The sequence below is a fragment of the Elephas maximus genome, chromosome 4 (assembly GCF_024166365.1).
Source record: "Elephas maximus indicus isolate mEleMax1 chromosome 4, mEleMax1 primary haplotype, whole genome shotgun sequence".
In the NCBI taxonomy this organism is placed as follows: domain Eukaryota; kingdom Metazoa; phylum Chordata; class Mammalia; order Proboscidea; family Elephantidae; genus Elephas; species Elephas maximus.
The window spans coordinates 43,975,222-43,988,182 of NC_064822.1; positions in this window are offsets into that span (position 1 = coordinate 43,975,222).

Genomic DNA, 12,961 nt, shown 5'->3' on the forward strand with positions numbered 1-12,961 from the left:
TTCTTTGAAAAAATTAACAAAATCGATAAACCATTGGCCAGACCGACTAAAGAAATACAGGAAAGGAAACAAACTACCCGAATAAGAAACGAGATGGGCCATGTCACAACAGACCCAACTGAAATTAAAAGAATCATGTCAGATTATTACGAAAGATTGTACTCTAACAAATTTGCAAACCTAGAAGAAATGGATGAATTCCTAGAAAAACACTACCTACCTAAACTAACACAATCAGAAGTAGAACAACTAAATACACCCATAACAAAAAAAGAGATTGAAAAGGTAATCAAAAAATTCCCAACAAAAAAAAAGCCCTGGCCCAGACGGCTTCACTGTGGAGTTCTACCAAACGTTCAGAGAAGAGTTAACACCACTACTACTAAAGGTATTTCAAAGCATAGAAAATGACGGAATACTGCCTAACTCATTCTATGAAGCCACCATATTCCTGATACCAAAAACAGGTAAAGACATAACAAAAAAATAAAATTACAGACCTATATCCCTCATGAACATAGATGCAAAAATCCTCAACAAAATTCTAGCCAATAGAATTCAACTACATATCAAAAAAAAAATCTACCACGACCAAGTGGGATTAATACCAGGTATGCAAAAAAATTTTTTAAAAAGGTTGTTATAATATTAGAAAAACCATTAATGTAATCTACCATATAAATAAAACAAAAGACAAAAACCACATGATCTTGTCAATTGATGCAGAAAAGGCATTTAACAAAGTCCAGCACCCATTCATGATAAAAACTCTCAGCAAAATAGGAATGGAAGGAAAAATCCTCAACATAACAAAGGGCATCTATACAAAGCCAACAGCCAACATCACTCTAAATGGAGAGAACCTGAAAGCATTTCCCTTGAGAACGGGAACCAGACAAGGATGTCCTTTATCACCGCTCTTACTCAGCATTGTGCTAGAAGTCCTAGCCAGAGCAATTAGGCTAGACAAAGAAATAAAGGGCATTCGGACTGGCAAGGAAGAAGCAAAATTATCTCTATTTGCAGATGACATGACCTTATACACAGAAAACCCTAAGGAATCCTCCAGAAAACTTCTGAAACTAATAGAAGGGTTCAGCAGAGTCTCAGGTTATAAGATAAACATACAAAAATCACTTGGACTTCTCTACATCAACAAAAAGAACATTGAAGAGGAAATCACCAAATCAATACCATTCACAGTAGCCCCCAAGAAGATAAAATACTTAGGAATAAATCTTACCAAAGATGTAAAAGACCTATACAAAGAAAACTACAAAGCTCTACTACAAGAAATTAAAAAGGACATACTTAAGTGGAAAAACATACCTTGCTCATGGATAGGAAGACTTAACATAGTAAAAATGTCTATTCTACCAAAAGCCATGTATACATACAATGCACTTCCGATCCAAATTCCAACGACATTTTTTAATGTGATGGAGAAACAAATCACCAACTTCATATGGAAGGGAAAGAAGCCTTGGATAAGTAAAGCATTACTGAAAAAGAAGAAGAAAGTGGGAGGCCTCACTCTACTTGATTTTAGAACCTATTATACAGCCACAATAGTCAAAACAGCCTGGTACTGGTACAGCAACAGGCACATAGACCCATGGAACAGAATTGAGAACCCAGATATAAATCCATCTACGTATAAGCAGCTGATATTTGACAAAGGCCCAGTGTCGGTTAATTGGGGAAAAGATAGTCTTTTTAACAAATGGTGCTGGCATAACTGGATTTCCATTTGCAAAAAAATGAAACAGGACCCATACCTCACACCATGCACGAAAACTAACTCCAAGTGGATCAAAGACCTAAACATAAAGACTAAAACGATAAAGATCATGGAAGAAAAAATAGGGACAACCTTAGGAGCCCTAATACAACGCATAAACAGAATAGAAAACATTACTAAAAATGATGAAGAGAAACCAGATAACTGGGAGCTCCTAAAAATCAAACACCTATGCTATCTAAAGACTTCACCAAAAGAGTAAAAAGACCACCTACAGATTGGGAAAAAATTTTCAGCTATGACATCTCTGACCAGCTCCTGATCTCTAAAATCTATATGATTCTGTTAAAACTCAACCACAAAACGACAAACAACCCAATCAAAAAGTGGGCAAAGGATATGAACACACACTTCACTAAAGAAGATATTCAGGCAGCTAACAGATACGTGAGAAAATGCTCTCGATCATTAGCCATTAGAGAAATGCAAATTAAAACTATGATGAGATTCCATCTCACTCCAACAAGGCTGGCATTAATCCAAAAAACACAAAATAATAAATGTTGGAGAGGCTGCGGAGAGATTGGAACTCTTATACACTGCTGGTGGGAATGTAAAATGGTACAACCACTTTGGAAATTTATCTGGCGTTTTCTTAAAAAGTTAGAAATACAACTACCATACAACCCAGAAATCCCACTCCTCGGAATATACCCTAGAGAAATAAGAGCCTTCACACAAACAGATATATGCACACCCATGTTTATTGCAGCACTGTTTACAATAGCAAAAAGCTGGAAGCAACCAAGGTGTCCATTAATGGATGAATGGTTAAATAAATTATGGTATATTCACACAATGGAAAACTATGCATTGATAAAGAACAGTGATGAATCTGTGAAACATTTCATAACATGAAGGAACCTGGAAGGCATTATGCTGAGTGAAATCAATCAGATGCAAAAGCACAAATATTGTATAAGACCACTATTATAAGATCTTGAGAAATGTATAAACTGAGAAGAATACATTCTTTTGTGGTTACGAGACGGGGGAGGGAGGGAGGGTGGGAGAGGTTATTTACTGATTAGTTAGTAGATAAGAACTACTTTAGGTGAAGGGAAGGACAATACTCAATACATGGAAGGTCAGGTCAATTGGACTGGACCAAAAGCAAAGAACTTTCCGGGATAAACTGAATGCTTCAAAGGTCAGCGCGCAAGGGCGGGGGTTTGGGGACTATGGCTTAAGGGGACATCTAAGTCAATTGGCAAAATAAATTCTATTGTGAAAACATTCTGCACCCCACTTTGAAGTGTGGCGTCTGGGGTCTTAAATGTTAACAAGCGGCCATCTAAGATGCATCAATTGGTCTCAACCCACCTGGATCAAAGGAGAATGAAGAACACCAAGGTCACACGATAACTATGAGCCCAAGAGACAGAAAGGGCCACATGATCTAGAGACCTACATCATCCTGAGGCCAGAAGAATTAGTTGGTGCCCGGCCACAATCGATGACTGCCCTGACAGGAAGCACAACAGAGAACCCCTGATGGAGCAGGAGAACAGTGGGATGCAGACCCCAAATTCTCATAAAAAGACCAGACTTAATGGTCTGACTGAGAGTAGAAGAATCCTGGCGGTCATGGTCCCCAAACCTTCTATTGGCCCAGGACAGGAATCATTCCCGAAGACAACTCATCAGACATAGAAGGGACTGGACAATGGGTTGGAGAGAGATGCTGATGAAGAGTGAGCTACTTGTATCAGGTGGACACTTGAGACTGTGTTGGCATCGCCTGTCTAGAGGGGAGATGGGAGGGTAGAGAGGGTTAGAAATTGGCAAAACGGTCACGAAAGGAGAGACTGGAAGGAGGGAGCGTGCTGACTCATTAGGGGGAGAGTAAATGAGAGTATGTAGTAAGGTGTATATAAGCTTATATGTGACAGACTGACTTGATTTGTAAACTTTCACTTAAAGCACAATAAAAATTATTAAAAAAAAAAAAAAACAATGCTGCAAGGAACAATCCCGTAAAAGTCTGTTTATGCAAACTCCCACCTAGAAACAGAATTAATGACTTAGAAGATGCATGTGTTTCAACTTTTCTAGATAGCACGCAATTGCTCAGTGTGAATGCACTAGTTTACATTTCCTTCATCAGAGTAAGGAGGCTCTAATTTCCCTGTATTCCTGACATTGGCTCTCACTGGACTTTTAATTTTTTCCAACCCAGTGGGTATAAAATTGTGTCTCATTTTAATTTGTGTTCTCCTGATTACCGGTGAGGCTGAGTATCTTTTCATGTATTTATTAGCATATCTGTGCCATTTTTCTATCAGATTTTTTTTTCTTATTGATTTGTGGGAGCTCTTTACATATTTTGGATTTTTTTTTCTTGATTTTATGAGTTACAAATGTCTATGCCCTGTCTCAATGGCACTGGGTTGGGGTCAGCAGTTTGTCTTTTAACTTGGTTTAAGTATCTTTTTATTATTCATAAATTTAATATTTTAATAGAGACCAACTTATCAATATTTTCCTTTATGAAGTGTGCTTTTTGTGTCTTGTTTAAGAAATCCTTCTTGTCCTGAGATCATATAGTCTCTTATACTTCCTTTCAGAAATGCAAAGATTTACTTTTATAATACCTCTTCTTATAGCTAGCAAAATTGTATTGCATTGATTTTTTTGGTGAATGTATATGAACAGCATTAATTTATTTAACATAAGTATTTTAAATATACCACCCTGTTTGTAATTTTTGGCATTTTAAATTTTTTAATGTACTAGGAAGCTCTAAAAATGGAAGAGGTTCTGGCTATTCTTGACTTCTATGGGTTTCTGGTGTTCGCCTTTCATATTTCAGGAGTTGGGACAAGACTATCTGGCATTTTAAATAGCCATTCAATGAGCCATCGTGTGAGCCATAACTGGGATTGATTTTCAGAACATGTAAGCACCTTGGGCAGTCCCAAGAATTTTGGAGAGAGGGCATGGAAAAGACTGGACTTCCTTTCCTCAGCCAGGTGGGATACTGGAGCCTTAACATTTGGGTGTTAATAACAGGGCTAATGGTTCGAGGTTCGATTCCACCCAGAGGCGTCTTCTGAAAAATCTGCTTCCAAAAAATCAGCCATTGGAAATCCTGTGGAGCACAGTTCTACTCTGGCACACATACTGCTGCCAAGAGTTGGAATTGATTGGACAGTAACTGGTAATGTGAACTTCACCACTGGTCAAAAGTGGTTACTTGACTTAAAAGATGTGGGACTTAACTTTGTAGGCTGGGGGTGGGGGATGGGGAGGAGGGTGTTGAGGGAGGGGGCAAGGACACAGGGAGCCATCCAGATTTTCAGGCGAGGTCATGGTATTCTCTGAACTGTACTTCAAGATATGTAATTTGGTGATGTGTAAGATGGTTGAGAAGGAGCCCTGGTGGCGCAATGGTTAAGTGCTCGGCTGCTAACAGAAAGGTCAGTGGTTTGAATCCATCAGCTGCTCTGCAGAAGAAAAGACCTGGTGAGCTTCTCCCATAAAGATTAAAAAAACTAACCAAACTCACTGCCATTGAGTTGATTTTGACTTAGAGCAACTCCTATAGGACAGAGTAGAACTGCCCCATAATGTTTCCAAGCTTTTAAATCTTTGCGAAAGCAGACTGCCAAATCTTTCTCCCACAGAGCAGCTGGTGGATTCCAACCACCGACCTTTTAGTTAGCAGCTGATTGCTTTAACCACTGTACTACCAGAGCTCCTCTCATAAAGATTACAGCCTAGGAATCCCCCTATGGGGCAGTTCTATTCTGTTATATTAGGTCATTTTGAGTCGGAATGGACTCGACAGCACACAACAGCAACAAGATGGTTGGGACATTGCATGAAAGTAGAGACATCAGGTAAGAGACTAATGCAAATAATCCAGGCAAATGAAATGTGAATTAAGGCAGAATCAGCAGAGAAGGAAAAAAATGGATGGATTTGAATATTCAGAAAAGTAGAATCAATAGGAAGCCAGGACAGAACAAAGGAAACCACCACCAACAAATTGTTCAAGGCACACCTCCCCTACCCCAAAAGCATCCCAGAATCTCCAGGCTGATCTTAATGCTCATCCAGTACAACGCCCTTCTGCTGCTTGGATCCCTTAGGAAACAGCCCTGCCAAGCAGCAAAGAAGGAAACATTGCTCCTCATTCTCTGAAGAAAGCAGAGTAGCAGGAAAGACAGAGAAGGATTGGCTTTGCTCACAAAAAAGTGCACCAAGCCAGCCATACTAGAATGACATCTAAAACCAGAAATGGTCCCTGTGATGGTTGAGGTAATGTTGCAACTTGGCTAGGCCATGATTCTCAGTGGTTTGGCAGATATTATCTAACCATCCTCCATTTTGTGATCTGATGTGAGCAGCCAATCAGCTGAAAGGAGAGTGTTCTTGGGGGTGTGTACTGCATCCAATATATATGGGTGTTCACGCAAAGCTCATCCTCTCTCGATCCTGCATCTGACTTATGATCCCTTGACCTCCAGTTCTTGGAATGTGAGCCAGTAGCCTTCTGCCTGACCTGCCAATTTTGGGTTCATCAGCTCCTGCAACCACCTGAGTCAGGAGAAGCCTCCAGCCTGATGCCTGGCCCACGGATTTGGGACTTTCCAGCCTCCACAACTATGTGAGCCATTTCCTTGAAATAAATCTCTCTATATATATATTTTCTATATACTCTTCACTAGTTTTGCTCCTCTAGAGAGCCCAGCCCAAGACATTTAGTACCAAGAGTGGTGGAAATCGTTTTGGAATTGGGTAATGCGTACAGACTGGAAGAGTTTTAAGGTGCCTAATAGTGAAAACCTAGATTGCCTTGAAGAGATCATTGGTAGAATTACGGGCATCAAAAGTAATTCTGGTGAGGGCTCAGAAGGAAGTGAGGAGAACCATAGAGAAAGTCTGTATCATCTTAGAGAACACATACTGCACCAGCAACAGAATGTTGCTAGAAATGTGAATGTTAGATGTGCTTCCAGTGAAGTTTTAAAAGAAAATAATGAACGTGTGATTGGACAATGGAGGAAGGGCAACGTTTCTTAAGCAATGGGAAAGAACTTGTCTGAATTATGTTCTAATGTTTGGTGGAAGGGAGAACATGTAAGAGATGAACTTGGATATCTTGCTGATGAGATTTCTAAGGAAGATCTTAAAGGGGCTGCATTGTTTCTCCTTGCTGCTTATAGTAAAATGCAAGAGTAAAGAGATGAACTTAAAAACGAACTATGCAAAATGAAAACAGAACTTAAAGATTTGGAAAATTCTGTTGTACAATCTAAAGACATGTGTCCTAGAATGTTGACCAAGGACATGGCTACACAATCTTTTGTTTTTGTTAAAGAGATTAAGCCTGTGACTGATGGATCTAACCAACTACCAGAGCAGAAAACTCATCAGCTTAGACTGATGGGGACAGAGAAAGAATGAAAGGAAAGGACACTGTCTGCCTCTTAGAATTCTACAGGCAGGAAACTGGCCAAATGAGGTACATCTGTGGTACATCCAAGAAAAGGAAAGAACCATCCCTGGAGCAGCTCAGAGATTAGCAGAACCGTTGGAAAGAGCACAGGAAGCAGGGCCTCCTTGGTTTCAAAGGGTGGGGCCAGGGTTTCCTGGATCTCAAAGTGTGGGGCCACAGCCTCTTAGGCTTCAAAGAGTCAGATCTTCACCAATTCAGTTGCAGAACGTGGGCTGCAGTTAAGGTGTCCCAGGGGGTTGGGGCCACTGCTCAACACTGAGAGGACAGGGCTTCCATGCCTAAGGGGCAGAAGAACAGAATCTGCTGGGGCTGAGGGGGCGGAGTTGCCATTCAGATGAACTAGGAGAATGGGGCTGCCTCAATGGCATCACTGGGGGGGGGTGCATGGGGTGCGGACTGCACCAGATGACACTGTCAGAGGGGGTGATACCAAAATGACTCTTTATAAAATTTTTGTGCAGCATTTCAGCAAAAATTTATTATTTTTTATAAAACTATCCCTGTAGTTAGTAATGACAACAAAAATATTTTTTGTAAGCCCAGTTTACATGTAACAATATATCCACAATACCAAAACTCTCTGCCAATTTACTTTTTGAATCTTCTAATGCACTCTGGTCAGAGCTGTCATTATTACCCAATTACAATGACGCTTTGAATCACATGGTTTTGTCTGTACACTCTGCAAGCACACACTGTTTTCATAGCTGCTGCTGTTTTTTATAGGCACTGATTTTGTCAAATTTTCTGGTATTTTGGCTACAATACTGTGGCAATTAGTACCTGTAACCTATATCAATAACTTTTTTGATAATGAAGTAGTAATAAATGGAAAAGGAGTGATATATGGGAATTACAATTTACAAGTAACATTACACACACAAAAAAAAAATTACTAAGGAAGATCTGGTATGGGAAGAGGTCTGTGGTGGGGGGTGACATGATGAGTTACCGCACTGGGTGACACCAACCCTAGTGATGCCATTGGGCCACCTAAAGCTGAGGGAGCAGAGTTGCCTTCCCAGAGGACCTGGAAGGCAAAGCTGAAGCCCAGGACTGAGGGGCCTCCTCCCAGAATCCAGGGGGCATGGCCAGCACCTAGAGTCTAGAGGGTGGGGCCATTGCCCAGATGGTCTCAAAGAACAGAGGATTTTTTTCAAACGTTGAGCGCTAATATAAGTTTTTCTGCTGGGTTTTGGACTCACTTGGTGCCCGTTATCCCTTCTTTCTCTCCAATTTCTCCTATCTGTAATGGAAATGTTTACCTTGTGCCTGCACTACCATTGTTCTTTGGAAAGAGATAACTTGTAGTATAGATTTCACAGGTTCACAGATGAAGAGGAATTTTGTACCAGGATGGAACATGCCTAAAGTCTCACCCATGTTTGATTTAGATTATTCAAGAGATGAGATTTTGAACTTGGAGTTAAGACTTTTTTGATAATGCGATGGGGTGAATGTGTTTCGCAAGTGGCAAGGACATGAATTTTGGGGGGCCGAAGGGTAGAATATTATGGATTGAATTATATGCCCTCAAAATATATGTTGTAAATCCTAATCTCTATGCCTGTGATTATAATTCTATTTGGTAATGAGTTGTCTTTGTTATGTTAATGAGGCAGGATTAGTGCAGGGTGTATCAAAGCAGAGATGGGAAGAGAGATGGTAAGCCACACGAAGATTGCTCAGGAGCAGAAACTCAGAAGAGACAAGGACCTTCCCCCAAAGTCGACAGAGAGAGAAAACCTTCCCCTAGAGCCAGCACCCACCCTGAATTTGGGCTTCTAGCTTCCTAAACTGTGAGAAAAAAATTTTCTGTTTGTTAAAGCCATCCACTTGTGATATTTGTGGTATAGCAGCACTAGATAACTAAGATGTAGGTGCTCTAAGACAGTTAAAACAGATTTTTGCTTCCCCCATTACTTCCTCATGTTGTATCCTGTCTGTATAATATAAGTCTTGAGGCCCTGAGGCAGAGTCCTCTCCTGAGCCACTTTCAGCATAAGGCCTAGTACACTGCTGGTTCAGTGTAAGTGCCAAAGCAGGACTGTAACAATTGGGTAGGATCAACTCAATTTGCAATTATTTTTCCAGGTGGCTGCTGGCCAGAGGAGATGATTAAGGAAGATCTTGGGGCAAAGGCTAAAGTCTGCCATGGATTAAGTGTTGGGTATGTGAAGAGAAACAAAGAAAGTGAATAAATAGCTGCTCCTTTGCTTGGAGAACAGTGAACTCTTCTTAGCTTAGGAGTTAGTTCTGGGACCAATTGTTATTTTATAATTTCCTAGAGCAGGAAATAGACAGGAAGCCTGAAATACACAGCCCCACACATGTCTTCTCAATCTGTCTTTTCTGCATCTCTTCCTTCATCACTTTCCCCCTTCTCTTACCTCCTCCTTCAAAGTACCAGGGGGAGTTTGGTGTCTAACAGTGATCATCCATTAGGATATGGCTGCATGCAGATAGATGATCGTAAACACTTGAGGACAGCAGGAGTCATGATATTTTATCCAGAAAAATGTGAAGGCAACTGATCCAAGGTAATCAAGATCCTGCATTTATTATATTGCAGAATCTCTGAAGGACAGGAAGCTGGAAGTAATGGTGGTTGGTTTGGGATAGGATTAGGATACCCGGCTTGAGTGCAAGAACAGCTTTTCTTAAAAGAAGAGGGAACAGGGTATTTGAGTGGAGGGCTGAATAGTGATCCAGAGTGGGTGCATATAAAGCACTAACTCAAGGTCCCAGGTTTGGAGTAGGTAGTTATTTATGACTTTTTTGAAATTATGTGCAAATCCCCATTCATTTTAATCAGTGGAGCTAGCAGAAAGAGGGATGTGAAAATGCGATGAAAGAAATGAGTTTTTTTTGTGTGTGCGTCATCTTTCGTGTATCAAAAGTACAAAGGGATACTTAATTTTATAGCCTTTAATATTTTCTGGGTGTAAGCAAGGAAATCACTTTACAGCACCAAAGTTATCATGTCTGTGCTTAAGAAAAGCAGAATTCACTGGGCAAAACAGCATAGTGCAGTGGGATTTGTGGGATTTTGGGAGGCACAGAGTCAATATTTCAGAAAGGGCCTTATTGGTGATTATTAATTGCATTTCAGTGGAGAGCACCCCCTCAACTCTCCCACACAGGGATGTGGTTATGCCCTGTGGAGACCCAAGGGAAGGGAGGAGGGATCTTCTTCGTTTTGTTGTGCATAGGGTCGCTATGAGTCGGAACCGACTCGATGGCACCTAAGAACAATGACAACAATGACAATATGTATACAATTTATGTTGTTTTTGTTGTTGTTTTTGAGCATGTAACTCAAAACATAACACCAATTCAACAGTTTCTACACATACAATTCACTGACATTGATTACATTCTTTGAGTTGTACAACCATTCTCACCCTCCTTTTCTGAGTTGTTCCTCCTCCTAATGGAACCTCACTGCCCCTTAAAGTTATTATTGAAAAAATAGATAACTTTTGTCAGTTTGACCCCAGATAGATAGATTTTAAAAGAGCATAATGCTCAAGGTAGACATTCTTTACTAGTTAAGCTAAACTATTGTTTGGTTTTAAGAAGACTTCAGGGGATATTTTTGGTTTAAGGTTTCAAGATTATCTCAGGGCAATTGTTTCAGGGGTTCATCCAGCCTCTGTGGCTCCAGAAAATCTGGATTTCATGAGAATTTGACCCCTTGTTCTGCATTTTCCCTCTTTTGATCAGGATTCTCCTATAGAATCTGTGATCAAAATGTTCGGTAATGGCGGAGGGGACTTCTTAACTACGGTCTACTGAATATAGTGACCTTCATTTTGAAATAATTAATTAAATCTCTCCTCCAGAAGAAACCAAACACAGAAATGCCAATTTCATGACTGAATTCCTTATTTCCTGCCCAAGAAAGCTATGGTTTTACCAAAGTTTAAAAAAGGTGATTAATTAAAGTGAATGATAATTATTAAAATTACTACTATAACACTAATGAGTTAATATAATAATTTACTACCTACATTTCAAGTTTCTCCTTACAGTTCAAATTCTGCCATCTCACAGCACTTGCCACCATATTGCTCAGTTTCGGGGTCATGGGCCCCTGTGAGGAGATGGTGAAAGTTAGGAATCCTCTTTCCAGAAATGCCTAAGTAGGCACAATTATGCACTTATTTCCAGAAGGTCCGTAGATTGTCGTCTGCCTTAGTTTTCTGGAGCTTTAGTAACAGAATATGGCAAGTGGGTGGCTTTAAAGAACAGAAATTTGACTAAAAGTCGAAGCCAGGGTCTTGATTGTATGAATTCCTTTCTTTTGGGTAGTCTCAGGCATTCCTTGGCTTATAGACATCTTCACAAGGCATCTGTCTTCCTGTGTGTGTGTGTATGTGTGCACATGCATGTGTGCACATGAGCACACATGCCCATGCAAGCTCTCTCAGGCCTCTGAGTCTAATCTGCTCTTTTTATAACTCAGAAATTTTAAGATTTAGAACTCATCCTACTGGGATATGGTCTAATTAACAAAACAAAGAAAACCCTCTTTCCAAACAGTATAGGGGTTGGAGGGACTAGGATTCCAGCATGTATTTTGCAGGGGACATACTTTAATCCATAACACCGTCCCAAAAATAGAAAAAGCCCTGGGATCTCAACTTAGCACTTCATATTACAGTAATTCCTGTTAATTGATTAAGACTCTGGCTTGCTCACAGTGTCCCAGCACCAAGTACAGTCCCTGAAAACTAGTAGTTGCTCAATGACAATACTTATGGTCAAGCTGGCTTTTTAGGCAAGAGTGGTAGAATGACAGCAACAACATTAACAAGTAGGGAGAAAGCATATTTATGTTAGGTAAGAAAAAATTAATAAAATAATAAAATAAAAATTTTTTATTTTATTAAGAAAATTTTTTTTTTCTGGCATTTCAGCCATTTCCATTTTTACTGGGATTTGGGTCACTTGGAAATCTCGGAACATGAAAAAAAAAAAACAGTCAGTTTCTCTTATACAGGTGGGGATCTGAAACCTTTGTTCTTGGAAGAGTTAAATTGATCTGCAAAGATGTGTAATTATAAGAATAAACCTAGACAGGGCCCTGAGGGAAATCAGAGAGGGTCCCCTAAAGACCAAGATGCAGGCCTAAAATTGACTTTAACATCCCTGCTCCCTTACAGAACCAGCCCACCTGCAAACCGCTGGCTGCAAGGGCACAGAGAACAAGTGGTTCCAGGTACAGGTCCTACCTTGAGATATAGTCCAGACCATTTTGCTTCCCCCACCCCCCAACCCGGATCTGCCAAGGCCTGCTCATGCCTTCCCAGGTTCTCTGGCCTCCCTAGGCTTTGAACCTATTACCTCATGCTCTCCTGGTCCTGATTGAGGTTTTCTGCCTTCCTCCTTGGAACTCTCCCTTTCAGTCAAGTTCTTGCCCTGTGGCCGAAAGCCCTGCGGTCAGACAATTCTAGGTCTGCAAGGCCTGAGTAGGGGAGAAGGAGTGGCACTAGTTACCATTCCTGTAACCTGCTGGGAATCAAGGAATCACCTAGTGATTCCACTGGTTCTGGCCTGGACTGAGAGTGAAGAGGAGGGAAGAGAGAGATTCTGGGAAGGTGCTGTCGCCCTAATAGAACTGAGAGTTCAGTTTCTTGCCTCTACATACAGGTTTAGGGGAAACAACCCAGGAAGCTTTGTGGCTTCAACCT